At 44.5% G+C, this 21,924-nt stretch overlaps 1 pseudogene; it reads left to right on the top strand.

Moving 5' to 3' along the window:
- Positions 1-11,899: 11,899 nt before the first annotated feature.
- LOC127317497 (ABC transporter B family member 5-like) lies at positions 11,900-21,163 on the top strand (annotated as a pseudogene).
- Positions 21,164-21,924: the final 761 nt, after the last annotated feature.

The raw sequence follows: 21,924 nt of genomic DNA, 5'->3' as shown, positions 1-21,924 counted from the left end.
ATTAGGAGAAGACGACCATCTAGCTACTGCTATGGACCCATGGTCCAGGGGTGAACTACTCACACATCAATCCGGAGGCGATCATGGCGATGAAGAGTCCTCTGGGAGATGATTCCCCTCTCCGGCAGGGTGCCGGAGGCGATCTCCTGAATCCCCCGAGATGGGATTGGCGGCGGCGGCGTCTCTGGAAGGTTTTCCGTATCGTGGCTCTCAGTCCTGGGGGTTTCGCGACGGAGGCTTTAAGTAGGCGGAAGGGCAGGTCAGGGGGCGTCACGAGGGACCCACACAACAGGCCGGCGCGGCCCAAGCCCTGGCTGCGCTGCCTTGTTGTGTCGTCGCCTCGTGGCCCCACTTCTTATCCTCTTCGGTCTTCTGGAAGCTTCGTGTGAAAATAGGCCCATGGGCGTTGATTTCGTCCAATTCCGAGAATATTTCCTTACTAGGATTTCTGAAACCAAAAACAGCAGAAAATAGCAAATGGCTCTTCGGCATCTCGTCAATAGGTTAGTGCCGGAAAATGCATAATAATGACATATAATGTGTATAAAACATGTGAGTATCATCATAAAAGTGGCATGGAACATAAGAAATTATAGATACGTTTGGGACGTATCAACAACACATATATGATAGATTGATAATCAACTTGACATAGTATTCAATATTCATCGGATCCCAACAAACACAACATGTACCATGACAAATAGATGATCTTGATCATGATAGGCAGCTCACAAGATCTAACATGATAGCACAATGAGGAGAAGACAACCATCTAGCTACTGCTATGGACACATAGTCCAGGGGTGAACTACTCACACATCAATCCGGAGGCGATCATGGCGATGAAGAGTCCTCCGGGAGATGATTCCCCTCTCCGGCAGGGTGCCGGAGGCGATCTCCTGAATCCCCCGAGATGGGATTGGCGGCGGCTGCGTCTCTGGAAGGTTTTCCATATCGTGGCTCTCGGTACAGAGGGTTTCGCGACGAAGGCTTTAAATAGGCGGAAGGGCAGAGTCGGAGGGCTGACGAGGGGCCCACCCCATAGGGCGGCGCAGGTCCCCCCTCTGGCCGCGCGGCCCTATGGTGGCGGCGCCTCGTCGCCCCACTTCGTAACCCTTTCTGTCTTCTGGAAGCTTCGTGGAAAAATAAGACCCTGGGCGTTGATTTCGTCCAATTCCGAGAATATTTTCTTTGTAGGATTCTGAAACCAAAAACAGCAGAAAACAGCAACTGGCTCTTCGGCATCTCGTCAATAGGTTAGTGCCGGAAAATGCATAATAGTGACATAAAGTGTGTATAAAACATGTGAGTATCATCATAAAAGTAACATGAAACATAAGAAATTATAGATACGTTTGAGACGTATCACTCTCCCCCTTCTTCTTGGCATCATCCGCCCGAGTTAGGTCATGCCCCAATGCCTCCTCATTGGCATTGTCGCAGACGTCTGTTGGTTGCGTCGGCTGGGTGGAGAACAAACGGTCGCCATCGATGTCTGCCCCATCCAGTGTGTGAGCCCACTGATCCTCCTTCTCTAGGCAGGGATCCCGCGTTCGTGTCATGACGCCGCGCCTTCGCAGACGAAACATGGACAAAATATCGCCCTCCCCGCGTCCCACCCAATAGGCCTACGAATCACCGGACGTCAGACGAATGAGACACTCCAGACTGAGACAATGAGAGAGAACGTACTGTGTCGTCCATCGTCGGGGTAGATGGTGGCATTTCCTTAAACAGGGTGCGGCGCAATGATACGTCCCAAACGTATCTATAATTTTCGATGCTCCATGCTTGTTTTGTTACAATTCTTATATGTTTTATGTGCACTTTTCCACACTTTTTAGCATTTTCTAGGACTAACCTATTAACGCAGTGCCAGTTCCTGTTTTATGCTGTTTTTGTGTTTCAAAAAATTTGTACATGAAAGTTTCTCGGAATTGGACGAAACAAAAGCCCAAAGTCTTATTGTTCCGGGACGAAGACGGAGCCAGAAGGGCACGCGCAGGAGAGCTGCCACATAGCAGTACATAGGGCAGGCGCGTCCCCACCCTTGGCCGCGCCTGGCCCATGTACTGGCGCATTGTCGCCTCGTTTGGTCCGCCCTTCCGCCTATTTATTCCTCGTATCGGGAAAACCCCAGGGACCGGAGCCTCCATCCACGAAAAGTTTTGACGCTGCCGTCAACCGAAACCCTAGTTCGGGAGGGTTCTGTAGTCCATCCCGGCACCCTGCCTGAGAGGGAAATCACCGCCGGAGGCCTCTACATTGCCATGTCTTCATCCGAGGTGATGCGTGAGTAGTCATCCAGGGGACCATGGGTCCATAGCAGTAGCTAGATGGCTGTCCTCTCCTTGTTGTGCTTCATGTATAGATCTTGTGAGCTGCCTAACATGATCAAGATCATCTATTTGTAATTGCTACATGTTAGTTTGATGTGGATCCGATTTATAGAGAGATTGCTTTGGTTGAGATTATGTATTATGTTATTATGATCTTGCATGCTCTCCGTTTCTAGTAGATGCTCTGGCCAAGTAGATGCTAGCGACTCCAAGAGGGAGTATTTATGGTCGATAGTGGGTTTATGCCTCTATTTAACAATGGGAAGTGACCTTGTTCTCTACGGTTGTAGATGTGTTGTTGCTACTAGGGAGAAAACATCGGTGTTCTATTCAAGGGTAGTTTCATCGTTTACTTTACACACATTGCTTAAAGCGATAGTCCGTTGCTTGCAACTTAATACTGGAGGGTGTCGCGGATGCAATTCTGAAGGTGGATTATTAGTCATAGATGCAGTTGAATTACGGTCTATGTATATTGTTGTAATGCCCGCATATTTTCATAGCATGTATTCTGCACCAACTATTAGCGTAGAATCTCTGTTTGTCAATTGTCCATATGTAATTTGTTTACCCAACATATTTATTTTATTGGGGAGGTGCCTCTAGTGAACTTTGGACCCCGGTCCTTCTTCTTTTAATTGCAATCTTCTACAACATTTTCATGTTCTGTTCTCTGTAAACAATTCTTCTTCCACACGGTTCGTTTAATCCTTTTTTTTCAGCAAAACCAGTGAGCTTGACAACCTCGCTGAAAGTTGGGGACAAAGTACTTGTCTGTTTGTGTGCAGGTCTCCACGTTGCTGCTAACGCCGGCAGTGCGCCCTGCCACGAGTTGGTTCGCAACACCTCGGGAGAGAACATTTTTTTCCTACTGGTCGATAAACCTTGGTTTCTTACTGAGGGAAAACTTCCTGCTGTGCTTATCATACCTTCCTCTTGGGGTTCCACTCAACGTTGCGCATAAATTCTCCTTCATCAACTCCGTGCTCAGCACGCAACTACATGTTCTCCTCCAATATCGCTCGCGTCTTTTGTGTCGCAGCTGGGCACAAGTCACCGCTTCTCGGTGTCCAGTTGAGGTCCGGAACAGGGCCCCCGTTGAGCTGGACCGGTGCGGGCCCGGAGGCGCACTGGGACGCCACATGGACCTGCGCACAGGCGTAGGGTGTTTGAGGATGCATCTGGGAAATTACCGAGCTCACCGACGAGGCCGAGGGAGAGACGCTGAGGATCCTCTCTTGCTTGACGTAGAGCATGGCCTCCGCGAGGCCAGTATGCAGGTCTACCCGTGTGTTGGCTTTCACCTGCATCTGCCAGGCCATTTCGGCGGCCACCCTCGCCTATTGTGCGACCGCCGCTGCATTTTTCCTCTCCTTCAGATTCCTACGCATGCCTCGTTGCTTCGCGAGCTCAACGTCTTTCTCCTCCTTCGTCGGCAACTTATTTGGCGCCTTCGCCTTTGTTTCGCGGCCTCCGGTGGCGGACTGGCGGCATGCTTTGAGCCCACCGGAGATGCAGTCTCCATCGGGGTTGTGGCGGTGGCTACGACGGTGTCTGGGGTGGTGGCTGCGAGGGTTTGCTCGGATTGCATGGCGGCTGCGGCGAGGAGGATGTCCATCGCAAGGGGCCGGAGTGTTGGCGCCGCTCAACTTTTTTTTTGGGGGGTTGCGAGTGGCCTCTAGCGAGAATGTGAGCGGCATCTGTGCCACCGGCATGCGGGCCCTACGTTAGGAACGGCGGTCACTCGGTGTGGACGTGGTCGCGTAGACGCAAACACAACACATATTTGGGCCGTTTTTGCATCTCCGCGGACAGCCCGGTCATTGTGCCTCTTATGTATGTAGCATCTTCTCTTTTCACTAGGAAAAGCTCAAACCTATGGTTTGCGGCCATACAAGGTAGCCACTTACCGGCATAGTACTCAAGTCTTGCCTTGAAGTGGCATGGAACAGTCTGACAAAAAAAAGATAATTATGTTTATGCATATTTAGCACACAGATTCACATTAAACTAAGCCAAATGTATCAAAGCTAAATGAATTGAAATAGTAAATATACATTTTCATTTGGAAAACTGACAAGTTAAAATGAAGAAGCATATTTTATTTTAATGTAATAATATCCTAACATAAATCACCGAGGGTATAATGAGCATTTGGAGCATACCAGTGAGCTAAATAAAGTAAAATACACATAGACTGACGAAGTGAAGAATAACTTCAATAACCTGACACAAACTAATGAGCATAGTCACTAAATCTAGATCATCGACTGGATGAACTAGGTTAAGCTAAGTCACTAGAATAAATACGACCTAAATCACACATACTAGAGAAACTTGGGGCAGTCATGAAAAAAATACTCACCACAATGTTGTGCAAGTGTGTGTGGTTCATGACGATGGAGAATGAATATGCCTTCATTTTTGACCGATGATAGTTTTCCTCTGGCTGATTGCAGGCGTGACAGATCTCCATTACTTAATTACAACAAAATACATCGAATCATAAGAACATTGTGAGAAAAAGCAGAAAAACACGAACTGGAAAACCCTAAATAAAATGGTGGAAAATCGAGAGAGGAATAAATCTCACATCAATCTAGGTTGCGAACTAGACAGAACGAAATGCAGAAGCACAGTCTACTTCAGCGTATGAAGAAATGTACAAAGGATTGGAGAAATCCTGAGAAAATTCCAGAGGAGGAAGAACTGCGTTGTACGGTCACTCGAATTGACGGGTTAGCTGTTTTCAGATTTGACCTAGGTGACGGTTTCTAGTGTGGGCCTTCTTAGGACAAAACCAGTCTTAGAGGCGGTTGCTATTGATAACCGCCTAAGTGATTTACTTGAGCCGGTTATAGATAACGCCCGACTCTAGTCTGACCATTCTTAGAAGCGTGTGGTATTCAGACCCGACTCCAAATGTTTTAGAGACGGGTGCTAAATCACAACCGTCTGAGGTCTTCTCGCAGAGCCGGTTTAAAAAAACTAGAGAGAAAACGGCTGAACTTGCCGTCTCTAAGTAGCGAGTTTGTACTAGTGTACGAAGGAAGTGTAAGCATGAATAACTGTTCCCGATTGGCAATAAGGATAACAATTCTCTCTTATGTGAAAAGTAACGCACATCTGCATAGTGTATTAAATTGTGATTTGTCACTCTATATTTTTTAAAAGAACCACGAATGCGGCAGGAAATAAGCTCCATGAGGTTCTAGTCAACCTACAAAGACCGACAAACATAGTTTTTGGAATAAAATCACTCTTTCGAAGAAATATTTATGAAAACTTGCATTAGTCGAACGACCCTTGGTCAAAGGCTGTAGTTAGTACATGAAATGCATATCACATTTACATTCAACGCTCGTACTCATCCGTTCATTCTAAACCACTTGGTTAGATTGTGGGACTGCCATAGTAGGGAACCAATCCCGAGAAGATAGAACCAATTTTTGTAGAGCTTTGTTATAGATTGCAAGTGTAGTCTAATCTATGAGTTGTTCTTTCTGGATTTCTGGTTGCACTTTACCTCGTTGTAAGTAAGAGGTTGTTCTTTTGTGAAGAGTTGGAGTTATAATTCTATAGTCATAGCTTGGGTTTGCAATATTTCTGTTGTACCACTCCGACTTGGGTCTGCAATATTTCTGTTGTAGCAGCGATAGCAAGATGAGTAATGGAGATAGGACCAAGTGTAGTCTAGTCTATGAGTTGTTCTTTCTGAATTTCTATTTGCACTTTGCCTCATTGTAAGTAAGAGGTTGTTCTTTTGTGAAGAGTCAGAGTTATAATTCTATAGTTGTAACTTAGGTCTGCAATGTTTCTTTTGTACCACTCCGAAAAATGTAATAATAGTGGTGGAGATTAGTTGGGCCCGAATTGGGCCACGGCCCGTCCAGGATTTTTGCCAAAAAACTTCTAACTAGTAAGCATCATAGTTGCAGGCTTGCAACCCACCAAAACGCTTCCAGGCCTCCACGTTACGCTGCCTTGGTGCGCTGGCCTCACGCCTTCTCTCTGGTCAACACACCACACACACCATAGAACATAGAAAGCTATGGAGGCTAGGGATGTAAATGGTATGGATAATTTCCGCTCCGAATTCGCATCCATATCCATTTTTTAGGATATGGTATGCATTTTTAGAAATCTGCCGGATATGGATATAGATGCAGATAGTGATCAATGGGATATCTGGTGGATACGGTATTGGTACTGCCCGACGGATACGGATTATCCGCCATTTTTTGCGGATTATCCGAAGTCTACAAAGAGGATAATCCGAGAAAATTAGCACAACCATAAATATTTAGATAATATAGTTAGTTTATCGGCCAAAATATGTATGCTATTAGCAAGCAGTTTGCTTTGTTGTACGAAATAGTGTGTACATTTAGCTATATTCTATAATTACAAACATATTTTACATAAAAAACATACTTCTATTTTTTATGGGTATATTTTCTTAATCATCCGGTTCCGATCCGAGTTCCGAATCCGCTCCATATCCATAATCCGCATCCGAATATTCATCCGGCCATTATTCGCTCCGATCCAAATCCGTTACAAAAATATACTAAAGGATATGGTAAGTGCAATATCCAATCCGATCCAATCCGTTTATATTCCTAATGGAGGTGCCATGCGGCCTCGCTAGGTTTAGGGGTTTAGAAATGGGAATCAAGGGAACCAGAGCAGGGCGGAGCAGACAACGATGCCGTGCTGCCGCCCTCTACCAGGTGGTCGCCGACTCGCGGCAGCCCACAGGCACGGCCGCATGGGCAAAGATCAAAGGGCACTTGCCGCCGGAGGTCGAGCGATCGATGCCGCGAGCATCTACTGAAATAGAGCACGCATTCTTCCTCAATTGGCTATCCAGGTTCTTGTCATTCTTTCCCCAAATTTTTGGCTAGCAATTTGTCAATTTTATGTCATGGATCGCATATTGAATTCTTCACTGGATACGTTGCAAATTGCAAAAGTTGTGGGAAAGGCCACTTAGAGAAGAATCGATTGCTTCTTGAAAAGAAAAAGATATCAGAGAAGTTTAATTGAAGAACTATAAAATAATCATTTGCTCTTGCTTGAAGTGGAACAGTAGCAGCAGAACCATGACCCTGGACATCTATGTGTATTTCTCCTTTTGGTGCATCTTTTGGTATAGTTTCTTATGCTTGTAGTAATATTTGGATATACTTCTGATGTAAATAATGAAAATAAAGAACTTGAGAAATAATGACAAATTTCCAATCAACTGGTATATGATTGAGAACAAAAAAATTGTGTTTTTTTCTAGCCTGGCCCGCCCATGAATTCATCCGTAGCTCCGCCACTGGGTGCAACGGTATTCTATTAGTGTTATGCCAACAATTTGCGCATTACAATATGCTGTGGTATTTTGGGGCAATGCAATCTGGGGTCTCCTAGATGTACAGGTGTCGTCGTCGAGTGTCCAAGGTGTGGACATGCAAAGGTATCGCCGTCGAGCGTCCAATGTGTAGACTGGCCGGAGTGAGGTCTTTTTTTTCGAAATGGGGGAAATATCGCCCCAGCTTCTGCATCCAAGGGATGCACACGACTTTTTTTATTAGATTATTCACAACACCTTACAAAAGCAATTCAAAAAATCAAACTCGAAGCCACCTCGCTAAACCTACAGAGGGATAAAGGGGGTGACAATTCACCAACTCACATCAACCAAAAACCAAATGCCTTTCCAGGCCGCCCAATAGCAGATGAGAAGCACATCCAGTCAAGCAGACTCTCAGCATACGCCAACGCACACGCCATAGAAGTTGCTACCGCCGTCTTCCTCGACTCCATCTTCAAGAGAGATCATCGCATTGACCATGTCAGGCCTGCCATCGATGCCGCCACGGCGCCAGACGACTCCACCATCCTGCGCGAGTCCATCACACTGCATCCTTCCCGAGACACCACTGCACCATGCCGCGGCGACTCGACGACGCCGACGCAGCAAAAGTACACCGCTCCACCTCAGCACCACTTCCATCTGTTGTCTGCTCTAAAAACGATGCCCCCAACAGGGAGAACGGCGTTGCGCGCCGCCATTGTCCGATCCGGGAGACCCGGGTCTAGGGTTTCCCCTGGAGCAGGCCCAGGCGAAGAACGCAGGCGGCAGAGACAATGCCTTCAACAAGGTAACGACGAAGCACGCCGCCATCATCCTCCATGACCGAAGTCTGGGCCGGCTTTCACCGGCAGCTGCGCCTCGCCATCGGGAGCTAGGCGACGGATCGCGAGATCCGCCACGGCTAGCCACACAACTATCCGATCTCCTCCGGCGAGAGAGAAGACCACCACCGCGGTGCCACAAGTCAGTGGCACCAGACGCCCGCCACCTGCCACCAGGTCGACGCCGTCCCCGCCATCCAGGGCCGCCGCCCTTGGTGTCGTGGTCCCAGACCTTGAGGAGGAGCAGTACGAGATCCGTCTCCATCACCGCTGGCCCAGCGATGCCGAGGCTAGGACGGAAGGAGAGGAACGCGCCGCCAGGTTCTGGGTCCGCGCCGCCGCCCCCATCACCGCCCGCCCGAAAAGGCCGCGGCGAGGAAGAGGAGAGGCCGCGCCACCAGATCATGGCCACGCCGCGGCCGCCATCACCGCCCGCCCGGCGAGAGGCCGCGCCGCCAACATCCTCCACGGGTCGGGGCCATCCCCCCCCCCCGTGCGGAGGCTAGCCTCCATCCGCCGCACCGGGGGATCATGTGAGTATCCCCGCCGCCCCCATCACCGGCCGCGCCAGCCTTCGCCGGCGACGGCCTCTGGGGATGACAAGGAGGGAGGGAGGGGGAGGGGAAGACGGCGGCGGCGGCTAGGGTTTCCGCCCCAAGTCGCCCTGGAGGGGACGACCCGAGTGGCCACTCTTTTTTCTCAGCCGGAGCGAGGTCTAGAAACCACATATTGAAAATATATCACTAGTGATCGGGCAAAGCGGGTGATGCTTTGTGCCAACGGAGAATATATAAGGCATAGTCATCGGAGGGTGAGGTTGATGGACTTGGGCGTACCCGTGCACTGCCTCTTCTAACTGAGACGTAGAACTGGTGCCAACAATTCAAACTCCGGGAACAAATGAGTGTCTTGGTTTACATGTCTACTTTATTTTACAATACAATGAATTACTACTCAATGAGGTGATGTTGGTTGGAATCAACGAAATATTTATGAATGTTAATTTATTCCCCGTTGAAACATCGGTGTCACGCATGCTCACGTCTTATACTGATCTAATCTTTACTATTAAATTGCAATAGGTGACTGCCTGGTGTCACAAACGGGCCAAAGTTTTTTTTCTCTAGGCCCGATGTCTCCTGGAAATCCTAGGCCCAATATCTCTGAGTACATCCTACATGACCGTTGCGCGAGAAAAATAAAACTGTAACACACGTGGACGCTGAGCAGATCCGAACTAAGCACGCACGCACGCGGAAACTGAGCCCATCCAACTGACCTACACGTTCGTGTCCAAATCCTACTAAAACTCTAATTTTAAATTGGCCTGCTAGGCTTTACAAAAGTTGTGTAGCACTTCAAAGAGACTGAAGTTTGAGTTGCATCCGAAGTGTTGATCGCGGCAAGTTTTCATCTGCTTCATGACAAATCCTTATCATGCACGGTAAAGAGCTAGCAGGGTTATGTTAGAGATCGGCAGGCAAAATAATCGGTGGCGTTCGTATGTCAGAAAACCATGGTACGTCAAAATAAATCGGTAAGCAGCCTCGCTCCGATCGATCCCGCAAGAAAAAACCAAAGGTCTAAAGAAAACCAGCAACCACATGACGAGAAGTCCTGATCGATCCATCGAGCAGAGTTCTATCAATCTCCAGCACGAGACAGCTCTTGGCGGCACACGTCGGAGAAGCGGACGGCGGCATAGAGGCGACGATGGCTGTCTCCCGCCGGTAGTTCGTTTAAACTGCGTCCAGCTCGAGCTCTGCTAGAAATTGGTGTATGGTGGAAGGTGACCGGCGGGAGCGGTCTGCAGGTGGGGGACAACATGGTTGGCGAGATACCAACAAGCCATCCGATAATGGGAGCACGAGATGGAGGCTCGGCGAAGGAGGTCGGGGGTGCGCTGGATGTGGTCGAGCATCGCCGGTGGAAGCCTATCGAGGTCGATATCTGCCAGTGGACTCCGTCATCGATCATCTGTTTGTGGGCTCCGTGATCGAGAATCTGCCATGGACTCACCTCGCTCGCTGGCACGATGACACCGTCTCCTCACCTGCACGACGAAGGAGACCAGGCGCGGACACGCACATGGTGCGCGCGGCTGAGCCGCTGAGCTAGGCAAGGAGGATGAACCATCATGCAGTCGACTGCCTCACGCACGTCGCTCGCTGGCGGCAGGAACATCAGAACATGATGCCACCATTTGCCACCGTTCCCTAGCATGCACAAGTGACGAGTACCCTATTTGAACGGCGCTCGTAGGTTAGCCGTCTCCGGGTCACGGGCAACGAGTCCTCTACTTGAACTGCGCTGGTACCGTCGCCTTTGTGCCTGCCGTCTCTTGCTTGTCGTCACGCTTGTAGTTGCAGTGCCTCTGGCCTATAGTCTGTCGCCGCTGTGATGGGTATAATTGGGAGGACGCAGATTAGGTTATTACTTCGTGATGTTAAATTTTGAGTGCTGGCAGAACGGCACATGCTCTGTCTAAGCCTGTTGTAGTGTTGTGCATGGGTCTGAACACAGTAGTGGTACAAGAACTAACCGAATATAGGTATTTTCCGATTTCTTTTTCCTGATGTATGCCATCTTGGTTTGTGTACATTCAAACTTAATTAAAACAAAATATTCTAGATTGGCCGCACGAATTTTCAGTTCAAGACATTCGTGTTGTTTGTACGTTTGATGGGTAGACCGAAACATGGAAATATTTGTGAGTATATAAAAACAGAATATGCGTGCAAAATCAGATTGTTGACCTAGGCAACGTGCACTGAACACCGACCACCGACCAGAAGCTCCTACACAAATTTGTGATTAAATATTTTCAATTAGTTAATTTTGTCTTAGATACACTGTTCACTTTAAAAATTAGTTCATGAACTACATTTTATGTTAAATTGCGCAATATTATACATTTCAAAATGATGTTATAGTACATGGTAAAACAGACATGTCAATATAATCATCCATGCCGTTTGGTTCGATAGACATATACAAAATTTAAACATATAAAAAATTTCCATTTAATTTAATGAAGCATCGTAGCAACGCACGGGTTTTGTGCTAGATATCATTGTTATGATCTCGGCCGTGAGAATTAATCATAATTCGACGTCACAAAGGTATACGAGGTGTCATTATAGATTCGTGCTGTGCAACAAGGCTTGTGATCCACATGGACCTTCTTATGCGCTGCCACAACTAGTATATTACCAAGTCAAGCATACTATACACGGCCTTGCCCCTCATGGACTATCGAGCATACTATACGGCCATGCCCTCGTGGACTACTCACTAGCCAGCTGGTTACTGATATATATACGTAGCCAATTCAACGCTATACCTCCGACCCCGAGGAACCGAGGAGATCGACAGTGTAGAGGTGGGAGCTATGGCAGGAGGAGGAAGAGAGACGAGAGCTAGTCATGATGGGGCGGCGCGCGTGCCGCTGTACCGAATGTTCGCATTCGCGGACAAGACGGATGTGGCGCTGATGGCCGTGGGCACGGTGTCGGCGGTGGCCAACGGGATGGCGCAGCCGGTCATGACCTTCATCTTCGGCGATGTAATCAACGCCTTCAGCTCCGCCGGCTCTTCGCCGGAAGTGCTGCACAGAGTCAGCAAGGTACGTGCGTTGGCGCGTATTTTTCAGGTTTCTTTGGAAGACGTAGTAGCAGCGAATCCGGCCCTCTGTAAGTCCATGAACATTTTGGCCCAGAATATTCTTCCGGCCCAGAGTAGATGAGAAAACCCCCCTTCGAAAAGAATGGAATTTTCCCCAGTTTCTTCTCATCACTCCTACACAACCTCCAGAGTCCTGACCCCCTCGGGGCCATGCCTCGCCGCCGGCGAGCCCTAGAAAATGGGCCAGCTGACTCCCCTCGCGGCAGCTTCGTTCGAGTCGTCATTTTGCCGTTCAGATTCAGATTACTTTCCTAGGGCCGGGTGCTTTTCTCAATGCAGTTTTGCCAAATTTCACCGCGAGATTCCCATGTCAGATGCCATGTGAGTGAAGTTCGGCATACTCCGTCGCTCATCCTTTTCATCCATTTCTTTGTCATTTGACACTGCGCGGCACTAGGAGCCACAATCGTGATGTCAGAGGTACATATATTTATATAGTACACAGTTAGTCAAACTGCATTTGAAAAATATTAGTGCAGCAGATCCGAAGCTGTGTTGTCGCTTGACATTACATACATCACCTACTACTGATTTGACTAAGCTGTACCTCTTCATGGTAAGATATGCTGTAGCCAGTGTGTTTTTGATAGCAAACGGGATTTCTAAGTTTAAGTCAGTAGACCACATGGGTTTTCCAAGATTATGCGAAGTTTTTTTTAATTATTTTTCGGAACCAAGCTACTGCGATCACAAACTCCGGGTGAAGGGAGATTGCTCAAAGGGTCTTGTTTAACTATCCATATCCTGTTATTATAACGAGGCTTCATTTTTTTGTTATGTCAAAAGTTCCTCTTCCTGTATATTATTATCAGACAAATCATTGCCCACTTACTTTTGCTCTTTAGGACTCGCACCGAAAGTCTGGAAATTCACAAGGCATTGCTAAACTTTGGATATGATCTGAGTGGCAATAGAACTATATATCTTTATTTTCGAAGAGTGACCCTAATAACGCTCTATGTATACTTGTATAGAGGTTTAAACTTATGAGAGAGTTCCACAAGAACTTGCATATTGGGCCTAAGTAAGTTGCACATACTTTTGACAAATGTTCATAAACAGTGAGCTCTCGAAGAAGAAATGATCCTGCCAACTCTTTTAGAAGAAAATGTATATCTGTGCAGCATTAGTACATTGGCAAGAGTTCAAGTTATCAACGCTTTAGCAGGGAAAGTTGTCCTTTGTCATTTTTTTAAATTTCTAATCAGGTCTTTCATGTTTTTAGGTGATCATTAATTATGTTTACCTTGGCATTGGAGCAGGACTTGTTTCAGCACTCCGTGAGTGACTTTCACATGCAATAAATCCAGATATCTTTCTGGATGGAAGTTATTTTATCTTTTATTTTGGGAATCTGACAAATAGTAATAATATGTCCAAAACTTGCACCAGAGTTCCTACTATTTGTTCTTGGAATATGTATGTTGTTTTCGGCATCAATGTGTGAATTCAGGGGAACTCATACCTGCATGTTCCTACAAAATAAATGTTGCTCTACTGGTGTCCACAATAATTTTTTCATTGAGAAAAAAAATGCAAAACCAGTATGAGCCTAAGAATAAGGCCGTCAAGAGTAAAAGTTTATGGAATTACTCGAAACAATCTTTGCTACATTGACTAGTTTTATGTTTTGATAGAGGTATCATGCTGGACAATTACCGGAGAAAGACAGGCAGCACGAATTAGATCTCAGTATCTCAAGGCAATTCTGAGACAGGACATTGCATTTTTTGACAAGGAAATGAGCACTGGACAAGTTATTGAGAGGATGTGTGGAGACACATTCCTCATTCAAGATGCCATTGGAGAAAAGGTAGGTTGTTTGAGAACTCATAGTGTGAGCAACTGAGCATGTGCCATATCATTCAACTCATTGTTAGATGCTATAACCGTAGGAACAATATGGCTAAGATTATATATAAAAGGCTCCATCATTCATTGTGTCACTATGTGTTAGTGTTACAGATGTCTATGATAAATATGGCAAAGCTTGTATATTTATTGACATAGAATATGGTAAAACGATGTTACTTTTGTGCGCTAACCTAACAGTATGTTTGCTAACTAGAAGCTAGCTCAAACTATAAGTAACTGAAAAATAACTCCTAAGGGTTCTCAAATGACTCCGTGCTGCTGGATAAATGATTTGGCTTTACGCATCAGAATGAACTACAAGCATATGTGTATATACTTTGCCCAACTATGCAAGATATGAGTCTGGCTGGGCTCTGTTATATTTACCGCACATAATCTGTATCTTTCTTGAAATTGACTGTTATGAGTATACACTGCCTTCTTTATGAGTTTGAGAAAAGTGTGAGAGAGCACGTGCGCTCTGTGCACCCTCACACTTTTTAACTTTCTCTTTTTTATATCTCTTAAATTATGTAATATTTTGATTTGATTTTTTTGCAAGTCACTAAAAAATAACAAATGGAATGGGACAAAAATAGTTTGGAATTTTTTTGTGCAATTTCAAATTTCAAATTATTTAAAATTCAAAATAAATTCTTGAAATATATATATACACAATGAAATAAAAAAATCCAAAATATTTTTCCCATGTTCCAATTGTTATGTTTAAGTGATCTGCAAATTATTTTGTTCAAACAATGTGTGGTGTGAGAGATACAAAAATGAGAAATTATTTGAGAGGGAAACAAAAAGAATTTGCACGAATCTTGATGCAGTATACACGGTATGGATACGGGTGCTTATGAGTTTACACTGCCTTCTCATGGATTCATATTTATAATGTGAGGAATCCAATTTATTACAACATACCAATTTGATGGTGTAGCAAGGATAAATGAGGACTTTCTGAGTCAATGTGGATATGTTACATGAACCTTTTTATTAAAGGGACATCGCAATGCTTAATCCATTCCTTCTCAAATAAGGAAAACAAATAAATTTTATATGTATAAGCATCTTGTAATCGTTATAGCGATAGTTCTATTTTATTTAACACTTTGCTATGAACATTTCTCTCTTAGGTTGGCAAGTACATACAGCTTCTGTCTACCTTTTTTGGAGGCTTCATTATTGCATTTGTGAGAGGATGGCTCTTGGCACTTGTTTTGCTCTCAAGTATTCCTCCAGTAGTTCTTACCGGTGTTATTGTATCAAGGAGAATGGCAAATATCTCTACCCGAATGCGAGCAAAATATGTTGATGCTGGAGACATTGTTGAACAAACTATTGGGACCATTAGAACGGTGAGTCTACTTTGTTTGGTTCACATGCCCACGAGCCAAAGGACTTCTTATCAAACTTTACCAAAATTAACCCCTGTTTGGTTTGATTCAAACTTTTAGGGAAGGTTCCATCTTTTAGCGGACAATCTTGGCTGTTCCTTGAGCATAGTTGGCCCAAAATCATGTGGCCAATTTGTATGCCAATACTTTGTGAAGGGAAATTTTTGCCTTTATTTTCTTGTGCTTATTGGGGGAACCAAACGAAATACAAATAGCTGATTTTTTTTGTTATTTATTCTTGCCGGTCACTATTTTGTTCTTAATCTGCTTATGTTTTGAAGGTTGTTTCATTCAGTGGTGAGAAGCAAGCTATAACAACATATAACAAGTTCATAAGAAAGGCATATGAAAGTGCTCTACGAGAAGGTGTTGTCACTGGCATTGGACTAGGTTCAGTAATGTCAACCTTGTTTTGCTGTTATGGGTTGGCAGTTTGGTATGGAGCTAAACTGATAATCAACAGAGGATACAATGGTGGCATAGTTATTAGTGTTATGATGGCTGTCATGATCGGTGGACTGTAAGTTTTGTATATTAATTCTTACCACCAGTAATATTCTTAGTAAAACTTATAGTTCAAGGGTGGAGATTATAGCTAGTTAGATGCATATGAGGATGTTGGGAGCATATTATAGGGTGGAGTTTAGATTTTATATGAAATTTTTAAGTAGTGGGCCATTTCCTTGTTGACTTATATGTGATTGAGAATGACTTTGAAGCATAGAATATGAAAAATTATACATATTAGGATCGAAATGGTGATTAATGTGGCACATTTGTCCAAGGATGCGCCTTTCCGTGTATCGGGTGGGCATATGGCATATGTATAGCACCAGACTTCTGGTTTAGGATTGAATTGATGATTAAATAGGGTTTTCTATCTCTTTTTAAGATCTTCTGGTTTCTGACTCAAGTATGCATCTTCTGCAGGTCCTTAAGTCACGCAACACCATCAATAACTGCTTTTGCAGGAGGGCAAGGAGCAGCATATAGAATGTTCAAGACAATTGAACGAAAACCAGATATTGATGTATATGACACCAAAGGAGTCATATTGGAAGACATTAGGGGTGATGTTGAACTTAAGGATGTGTACTTCAGCTATCCTACCAGGCCTGATCATTTGGTATTTAATGGATTCTCCTTACGAGTACCAAATGGCACGACAATGGCCCTAGTTGGGCAGAGCGGCAGCGGGAAATCAACTGTGGTCAGTTTGGTGGAGAGATTCTATGATCCACAGTCTGGGGAAGTCTTGATCGATGGAGTTGACATTAGAAGAATGATCTTGGGTGGATAAGAGGAAAAATTGGTCTCGTCAGCCAAGAACCAGTGTTGTTCTCAAGCACGATTAGGGAAAATATTGCTTACGGGAAAGATGATCTTACTCTTGAAGAGATCAAAAGAGCAATTGAGTTTGCAAATGCAGCAAACTTCATTGATAAATTGCCAAACGTACTATGAGAAATTAAAATATCCATAATTGTTAATTCGATTGCTATATCACACATGGTTACTTAGATGTATATCTTATGACACATTGCAGGGTCTTGAGACGATGGTTGGGGACCATGGAACTCAACTATCTGGAGGGCAGAAGCAAAGAATTGCAATTGCTAGAGCAATAATTAAAAACCCTAGAATATTGCTACTTGATGAAGCAACCAGCGCGTTGGATATGGAATCTGAAAGGGTTGTTCAAGAAGCTTTGGACAGGGTAATGTTAGAAAGGACTATAATCATTGTTGCACATCGTCTAAGCACAGTAAAGAATGCTGATGTCATATCCGTCCTACAGCATGGGAAGATTGTGGAACAAGGTATGCATATGAACATTGATAACTCATGTATAGAAAGTATGTTGTCCCCACTTTGGGTATCACTATTAATTTGTTGTTTTTTGTACACAAAAATAGTTTAGGTCCTACCATCTTATGTAGATGACTTGCTACACATTACTGTACACCATGGATGTCTTTTTCACATTATTGTAGCCCTGTGAACACAGCATAACTAGGTAAATTATGGAATTGAGGGAAAACAATACATAAAGAGTTTCTCGTCAGCAGTAACCAACAGATAAGTGACACTCAGTTTACTAGTTGGGTGATGAACTGATGACCAATACACCCCTTTCTCCACAGTCCAAAAATAGTAGTACTACTTCTGTTCCATATTAACTGTCGTTTCTTTGGATGTATCTAGGCACATTTTGTGTATAGATACATCCGAATCTCTGACAACTATTATGGAATTGAGGGAGTAATCATTTTCATTGAACAAGTTTATGTAGATGACTTGCTACTTGATGTGTGAATTTCGAGCAGGCTCACATGTACAACTCGTAAAGAAACCTGAAGGTGCTTATTCTCAGCTGATTCTTCTGCAAGAGACTCTGCAGGAGTCAGAAGCCCCTAATGTCGACCCTGATGTGATGATGGAAAACAGTTTTGACTCTAGGTCTATCGGTAGAAAACCAAGAAGCGGAAGTAGCTCATTTAGGAGGTCAACTAGTAAGGGCTCCTCTTTTGGGCATAGTGGTAGGCGTCCTTGCCCTGTTCCATTTGACCTACCTGATCCCATGGAATTCAAGAATGGTCAAGGCCTAGAGGATACTGCAGAAAAAATATCTAGTGGTCGAAAGAAAGCTCCAATTGGTCGACTCTTCTATCTGAACAGACCAGAGGCTTTTGTTCTTGCCCTTGGTTCTATAATTGCTGCAGTGCATGGTTTCATTTTTCCAGTATATGGCATATTGATTTCAAGTGCAGTAAAGACATTTTATGAGCCACCGGCAGAACTACTGAAGGGCTCGAGGTTCTGGGCAGGCATGTTTGCCATGCTGGGAGCTTCCACACTTGTTCTGATTCCAATAGAAAACTTCCTGTTTGGATTAGCAGGAGGGAAGCTTGTGGAGCGCATACGGTCGCTGACATTCCAAAGTGTCATGCATCAGGACATCAACTGGTTTGATAAACCTCAACACTCTAGGTCTGCATTTAGCCTTTTCGTGTGATGATGTTTGTCATAAATCCTTTTTTCGCCGTAACAATTAGTATACAATTCCAGTATTTTTTTGTTGTTGATAAAACGCAAAGGATCTTTGCATTTCATTTCATTGAAAAGATAGAGTTTAGTTTACAAGTACAATATTGTTTTCCTGGTTGACGGAATGACGGATACTCTTAAGAACTTAGGAAAAATACACATTTACATCACATATGATTCGAAATTACGCAACAGATATTTTGAGATATATTACTTTCTGATTAAACTTGTGAAGCACTTGAAAAAATATTAACTATAAGATATCCTTATACTAACAATTAACACTAAGAATTATACATGATTACCAACCCTTAGACATTAGCCATTAGTCTTGAGGTGCAAAAACCATTTATGAATAATCTTACGTAAGAGTAAAAAATGTGTTTTGAAGAACATTTATGTATGCTAAGTTGCTAACTACTTGAGCACTGCTATTATTATTTTTATCATTGCTAAAATTAATCCATCTTGGTTATCTAGTAACAACATGTGAAGAGTTATTACTTGGCAACATATTTACTTATACAAGTTTCAACTTTTATTATAGTGGAGCAATAGGTGCTAGGCTATCGACTGATACTCTGAACGTGAAACGACTTGTTGGAGATAATTTAGCACTTAATATCCAGCTTCTGTCGACCATCATAGCAAGTTTCACAGTAGCTATGGTGGCAAACTGGAAGCTGGCATTGATTATCACAGTGGTGGTTCCTTTGGTTGGTTTCCAAGGCTATGCTCAAATGAAGTTCCTGAAAGGTCTCAACAAAAGTGCAAAGGTACATGCTCTGAACAAGCAGTTTTTTTACTATTGTTCATTTTCCTAAAAAATTACTCCTCAACAGCAACAAAATGATCCATGCTCATACAACCATGTGTCACATGGGGAGTAGTTTTATCTAATTGTTTAGTGGGATGCAGGTAAAGTATGAGGAAGCAAGCCAAATAGCAACTGACGCGGTTGGAGGCATCAGAACCGTGGCTTCCTTTTGTGGTGAGCGGAAGGTGATGGATGCCTATGAGAAGAAGTGTATATCTCCAACAAGACAAGGAATGAGGGAAGGTGTTGTTAGTGGCTTGGGCCTTGGTTTCTCATTCCTTGTATTCTACCTTACGTATGCTCTCTGCTTCTATGTCGGTGCAAAGTTTGTTCAGGAAGGAACAGCAACATTTCCTGAAGTGTTCCGGGTGCGACCACATTTTTTCGTTACTTGCAGTGCTAATCGTCGTGAATGTGTTGTTTAACTGATTCGTTGTTTGTCAGGTCTTCTTTGTATTAGTTTTGGCTTCCGGTTCAATCTCACGAACAAGCGCACTAGGTGTGGACAGCATCAAGGCTAATGAATCAGCCATCTCCATATTTGAAATTCTTGACAGTAAATCCAAGATCGATTCCAGTAGCGAAGAAGGTATGGTCGTTACAAGTGTGAGGGGCGACATTGAGTTCCAGAATGTTAGCTTCAGCTACCCCTTACGTCCAAATGTTCAAATCTTCAATAATCTATCGTTGAGCATTCCTTCTGGAAAGGTTACTTTCTATCTTAACTACTAAGTACATGGATTAGTGTTGTTTACACATTGCTCGTTGGCACAAAACATTCACTTGGTGACAATATCTTTCCAGATGGCTGCCCTTGTTGGCGAGAGTGGCAGTGGGAAGTCCACCGCTATCGCTTTGCTCGAGAGGTTCTACGACCCAAATTCAGGCAAGGTACTTTTTGACGGTCTGGAGCTTCAGACCCTCAAAGTTAGCTGGCTTCGGATGCAGATCGGCCTCGTGGCACAAGAGCCAGTGCTGTTCAACGACACCATCCGGGCCAACATAGCATATGGAAAGCAAGGGGAGGCATCTGAAGAAGAGATCGTCGCCGCTGCCGAAGCAGCCAACGCACACAATTTCATCTCTGGGCTTCCCAATGGGTATGATACTGTCGTCGGTGAGAGAGGGATCCAGCTATCAGGCGGGCAGAAGCAGCGTGTCGCTATCGCGAGGGCCGTCGTGAAGGACCCAAAGGTGCTCCTGCTGGACGAGGCAACAAGCGCTCTGGACGTGGAGTCGGAGCGTGTGGTGCAGGAAGCACTGGACCGGGTGATGGTTGGAAGGACGACTGTGGTGGTGGCACATCGCCTGTCGACAGTAAAAGGCGCCGACATTATCTGTATATTCCAGAGCGGGGCGATAGTGGAGAAAGGAAGGCATGACGAACTAATGCAGATAAGGGGTGGAGCCTACGCTTCCCTTGTCGAGCTTAGTTCTACTTCAAAATAATCTGCTATAAACCTGGACATAGGGGTGGGCAAAAAATGAAACCTTCCCAACGGGCTTGTGAAGTGTGCTAGTTCATTTTCCTTCACAAACTCAAATCAGACTTCCAATCTAGTCACAGAAAATGAACTAACCCAAACCGGTTAAACCAGACAAACCGCTTTTGCCCACCCCTACCTGGACACATCACCCTTCCAATTAATTGGAAAATCGACTTGTCTGGTTCTCCCATTTAAGGAATGGTTGATATGCAAGCATGTCCTATAAACATATGTGCGCAACAATGTGGTCTGTTTATATGCAACTATGCAGGCATTTTCCATTTATCTTTCTCTGTCAAAACTCCATGGACTTTATGGTTGTAATTCACTCTATTTGAATATATGGGCTTTAGCCAGTGTGGGTGTGTACGTAGGATCTTTCTTTTCCATTTACTACATGAGCATCTGCACACAAACAGGTGCATTTAGGCAAACTGTGGGGGGTAATAGTTACTGATTGTGATTTGAGTAATGATGCCGATGCATCTTTTCATAAGTAGACAGTAAGAACAAATTCTCTCAAATCATTGTATACCAAAATGAGTTAGAACTAGCAACTCATTTAGTTTCTGGCAATTTTCATATGTTTAGTTTCTTCTGCTCTATGCAGAAAATTCAGAAATGTTGCTTGCTTTGATGGTCACAGGATTCGGTTTGTGACGAGGACTGTCAGTTTTTTATTTGAGGACCGGGTGGTCGATCCATCATTAAACAGGATAGAGTGTTAATTACAAAAAAAAAGGAGAGACCAACAAGGCCCCTCGTTACCGAAAAAAGGCTTACCGGTGACGGGTGTGTTTTCCGCAGTGCTGATGGTAGAGACTGATGTCACCGGTATACAGCGAGTAATCTACACCAGTGATGGGCGCAAGATACGTCGCCGGTACGATGCAACACTGATGATGAAATCGAGTTTGCACCTTCTCTGGTAGTTGCTCATCTAGCGACTAAGCACAACGGCAACATTCCAATGCTGATAAAAAAATGTTATTTACGTCCGTAGTGCTCTAGATATGGCAACAAATAAGACGAGGGCATCAACACTATTGTGTCGGTGACATTGCTGCATAATATGTGTCCATCAATTCTAGTGTTCCTGT

The sequence above is a fragment of the Lolium perenne genome, chromosome 7, assembly GCF_019359855.2.
Source record: "Lolium perenne isolate Kyuss_39 chromosome 7, Kyuss_2.0, whole genome shotgun sequence".
Lineage (NCBI taxonomy): Eukaryota > Viridiplantae > Streptophyta > Magnoliopsida > Poales > Poaceae > Lolium > Lolium perenne.
The sequence above is the reverse complement of the archived record's forward strand: the minus strand, read 5'-3'. Positions and strand labels throughout refer to the sequence as shown.